Raw genomic sequence first — 5,291 nt, forward strand, 5'->3', positions numbered from 1 at the left:
TTCAAAGATGCAAGCAAATGCATAGGTAACCTTGAGGAGAATAAAGGTGTCTCCCATTGAGGCATTGCATATTCTTCTATGTAGACATTTCAATCACTTGTAGACCTTGTATCTTTGATATTTATATTTTGCATAATGCATAGAAATTTTAAATTTCCTCAACATTTATTGAAACAACTTATATTTTATCAAGAAAGTCCAATATAGATTGGATGCTACTTTCATCCCTACAAACTGGACAATTGACCAATTTTCAAAAAATTGAAAATATCATGTATTTTTTTGGAAAATTTAGCTTTTGATCTTCACGCTCTACATAGTTTGTCGTTGAAAACAACAAAAAAAATGAAAAAAAAATCACTAAATTTTCGTGAATATGGAAAAAAATTGACTTTGTTTTGTCTTTAGTGCATTTTGTGTGGAGATTGGCCTGTCCCATATTGATTAGCCTATAGATTAGAAAATTAACCCAACTAAAATTGAATTTTGTTTTAAATAACATACTCCAAATTTTGACTTACTTAAATAATTCACTTAATAAACTTTACTTAAAATTAATATTATATATTTTAAATTTTCTTCTAAATTTTTATATCTCATTATTTCTACATGATTCTCTACTAAATAGTAAAGCATTAGGTTGTGCATAATGCTGATTGTCGGTCAACAAAGCTTGGTATGATGGAATAAAGGGGGGAATCTTTTCAAGATGATCTGGAAGCATCTCTCTTTAGCATATCTTCATTGCACTTGCTCTCATCTCAATGAATTTCTGAAAAAATATCTACAACTCTGGTAAGGGGTGGGGGTTCTTTTCTTTACTGGTAGTATTTATTCTTTGCTTAGTTGAGCGGAATAGCTTTAAGACAACATTGCCTTTAGTTCCTGTTTTCTTTTATGTAGTCCACAAAACCCCGTTTCCTCTACAAGCAAATCACATTCGCATTCACATTGGAGGGAGAAGGAGATGGTTGTAGATGATAAAATATAGTTACATCTGAGAAAAGAGGAGATCAGATCAGATAATCAGTGTGATGGGGGAGAACCCGGCTCTAACAGGCCTCTACATCTTCATGGCTCTTATCTTGCCTCCTCTGCCACTCCTCATCAAGTTTGGCATCCATGTGAGAACCACGACTTCCTTCACATCTCTACTACTGTTTTCTTCTTCTTTGATACTACGCTATTATCGTCACTAACTTTGGCAGTGAATGCATTTGCAGAAGGAATACTGGATATGTTTGATTCTAACAGTGCTTGGTCACATTCCCGGCGTTATTTATTCAATTTACATCCTCCTCACCATGGATGATGACTATTGACCCTCCACTGCTTCTTCTCTCATCTTTTCTTCCTCCACTTCAATGCTGCGAGTCCGCCCAACTTATAGTGCTTTGGGTTGTTCTCTGGCAAATAGCTTCTCTTTTGTGATGAGTATAAATCTATGGGAAACAATAAATGTTTGTAATATTCATAAATTATCTGTGAAATAAATTGCATACATTTTAGTATCCACGTTTCAGATGAGTATACATAGCTAGAAAGAGAGATTCAGTATCAATGAGTAACAATTTTGATAATAGTTGATTTGCTAACAAATGACATCTTCCTGCTTCCCGGCTTACTTTTGTGTGGTCAGCAGAGTAAAAGATAATTTCTATTTCCATTGTTTGATTACCTGAATGCTTTCCACACATCAGCTTATTTTTTCTTTTTCAATGCAAATATCAAGAGATAGAGCTTAGATTTTGATGCTAAACATCGTTTTGTTTCAATGGGAATACTGAGATTTCCCTTTATATTCTTTTGCTTATAACAGTTTGGACAAAAATGTTTTATTCTTTTAGTGGGGAATTGTGTGCCTCCATTACAAAATACAAAAGACAAAAGATTTTGTCTTATTTTTAGTTTCTTAGAATCAGAGAATCTTACTTTGGACACTTTATCTGTGTTAGTCCATTAAAGTTGATACTTCACATCTAGCGCACTCTTCAATCACGCACTCGAGCTCCTAATAAGATGCAATTCTTACATGGATTATAAAATATTGTTTCAATAATATATTGCTATGTAATTAATTAGTTATTTAAAAATCTAAGAATTGATATTCTAAAAAGATCATTATGATATTAAAAAAAAAATTAATTTATGAGAAGTGAAATATTGTTAATTAATTTATTAAAAATGAAACATTAATAAAATAAACATATAAAAAATAACATTAGTATTATTAATATTTATAAATTCTAATTATAATTTTTGTATTGAAATGCCTAAAAATTGAGGAGGCTAATTTTTTTATTAGAATGCTCATAAAAGGATCATACAATGCAACAACAATGTCAACAAAAAATAAATAATCATCTACATAATATCAAAAACATAGATTTGGGATTGCATGTTAGCCATAAAAATGTTTGTAGCTAATACTGACACAAAGGCATTCCACATAACCATTATACTTATTCTAAGGCAAACTATATTCATCATAATAGTTCTAAAAGGTATAGAAATAACACAATATATATTGTTAGTCCATCATAGAGTCATTAACTAGTAAAAAATATGATGTTTACATTGTCTCACAAGGCTCAACTAGTTTAACGTAGGATCCCAAGGATCATCTAGCCACCAAAAGTAGCCGTACAAAATGCCCCAAAAAGAATTGGGCAAGCAAAGAAACAAGAAACATTAACAACATAGGAAACCAAAGAATTGAGTACTCTTCCTCTTCTCCTTGGGCATGCACAATATCATTCAAGTCTAGTCATCTATGGGGAACCTAAATAACTCTTTGGAAGCACATTTCTAGGATTCTTGTCATTCAATTTTGTCTCCTACAACACATTGCAATAAGAGAAGAATGCATCACCTTCATAGCAAAGTGGACAAGAGCCAAAAAGTTCCCATTCAAAGTTTCTAGATCATTCTTAATTTCCAGCTTGATTTCCTCCCAATTGGAAGTAGAGGAGCCGAAACTCCCTTCCATAAATGTCTTGTCATCTACCATCACATATTTACCTTTGTCCAAAAGAGTGTGGGGAGGGCAAGTGGCCACCATGGGCAATAATTTTTTTCTCTCAACTTCTTGTTTGGTAGTATGCTCCAAGGATTTATTATTAATGCTCTTAGAGATATGGGGGTATGTGTAGGATCATGGTCAACCAAACTATGGCCTTAAGTGGCAGTGAAAAATTAACAAGTCAAAGTTGTGTCAACTTGACACATTATTTTAAAGTGGTTCTGCACTTCATATAAAAAAGTTGTAAGAAAATAATTCGTAGGAAATTGAATGTAGTTTCTAAACTACTAGGTCTTATCTGGAGAAAAAATTATTTGATTGGTCAAAAGTTTGGCTTTTAATACAATACTACAAAATTTTTAGCACAAAAATAAAAAGTAGGTGTATGTCTAACCACCTTAATCAAAATCAAATGATGAATTTTTTTAATATAATTATAGATATAAAAAGTAGACTCATGCTCAGATGTGACACATATTTTTGGGTATTTTTTATTCCAAATAAATAATTAAATATGAATTTTCTACTATAACTTTTCTAGAATAAAAAAACTCTCAGGTTTGACCACCTTAACTAATTGAAAACTTTACCAATTTTATTTTTTTCCCTTATACTAGGCAAATCATAGAATGTGATGCAACTTTTGAATTTCAAAAATGTTATACAGTTTGAAAGTTATAGCTATTTTTCAATCAGTATGTCAATCAACACTTTACAACCATCTTCATTAAAATTAACTAATAAATACTTATCAAACTCAAAATTTGAAAGTAATCATATTGATAGAATCTTGAGAGTGTTATAAAAAAACTCTTTTCGTTTTATTGAATTTCGATGAAAATAATATTGTCAAATGGCTACTCGAAGTTTGAATGTCAGTGAAACCTTTCTCAAACACATTTTTTGAGTTGACCAAATAGATTTGATAAATACCAAGCCTAATCGGGTATCCAATTTCAAATCGGGTATTTGATACTAGATAAGATACCCGATATGAAATAGGGTACCAAAAAAGTGGCGGCCAAAATTCTCTCAAGCATTCATAGCACAACCCAAATTTTTGAAATTTTGAAATTTTGGAGGGAAATCACCCTAATATTGAAGGGAAACCAAAATTTGGGAATTGTGGGCATTATTATTATTTCATATGATTATGATTATTATTATTAACTATTATTATTATTATATATGATTATGATTATTATTATTATATATAGTAATACTATATTATTATTATATATAGTAATATATATGATTATTATGATTATTATTATTAAATATAATATAGTATTATATATGATAATTATTATAATAATAATTATTAAATATAATATAGTAATAAATATGATTATTATTATAACTAAATATAATATAGTAATATATATGATTATTATTATTATATTAAAATACACAGTATTATATTATTATAATTAAATATAACATTGTCATGAAATGCATCGAAATGGCTCATAGGTTACCCCTTTTGACGCGTTCAAACCAATGAAATGGGTCCCTAGGGGTCCTAGGGTCCCTACAGACATATGTTGTCATGAAATGCATAAAAAAGGGTCATAGGTTAACATATGACCCCTATCGATGCATTCAAACCAAACAAATGGGTCCCTAGGGTCCCTAGGGGTCCTAGGGCCCCTAGACACTGTATGTTGTCATGTAATACATTGAAAGGGGTCATGGGTTATCGTATGACCCCTTTTGACACATTCAAAACAACCAAATAGGTCCCTAGAGTCCTAAGGCCCCTAGGGACCTATGTTGTCATTAAATGCATCAAAACGGATCATAGGTTCATACAAACCAACCAAATAGGACCCTAGGGGTCATAGGGCCCCTAAGGACATATGTTGTCATGCAATGTGTTAAAAGGGGTCATAGGTTAACCTATGACCCCTTTTGATGCATTCGAACAAACCAAATGGCTCCCTAGGGGTCCCAAGGCCCCTAGGGACATATGTTACCATGAAATGCATTGAAAGGGGTCATAGGATAACCTATAACCCCTTTCGACATATTTGAACCAACCAAATGTGTCCGTAGTGGTTGTAGGGCCCCTAGGGACATATGTTCTCATGAAATGCGTTGAAAAGGGGTCATAGGTTAACTTATGTTAACCCCTTTTGATGCATTCAAACAAAAGAAATGGGTCCCTAGGGGTCCTAGGGCCTTTAGGGACATATGTTATTATGAAGTGTGTCGAAAGGGGTCATAGGTTAACCTATTACCCCCTTTTGATGCATTCAAACCAACGAAA

At 32.0% G+C, this 5,291-nt stretch overlaps 1 long non-coding RNA gene across 1 annotated transcript; it reads left to right on the top strand.

The window, feature by feature from the left end:
- The first annotated feature begins 927 nt into the window (after nucleotides 1-927).
- LOC149552498 (uncharacterized) lies at nucleotides 928-1,511 on the top strand. Its single transcript, XR_016353361.1, has 2 exons — nucleotides 928-1,124; nucleotides 1,224-1,511. It is a non-coding gene; the product is annotated as an uncharacterized LOC149552498 (long non-coding RNA).
- The last annotated feature ends 3,780 nt before the right edge of the window (nucleotides 1,512-5,291 follow it).

The sequence above is a fragment of the Cupressus sempervirens genome, chromosome 6 (genome assembly GCF_028749045.1).
Source record: "Cupressus sempervirens isolate cs-2001-9-10 chromosome 6, ASM2874904v1, whole genome shotgun sequence".
Classification (NCBI taxonomy): Eukaryota; Viridiplantae; Streptophyta; class Pinopsida; order Cupressales; family Cupressaceae; genus Cupressus; species Cupressus sempervirens.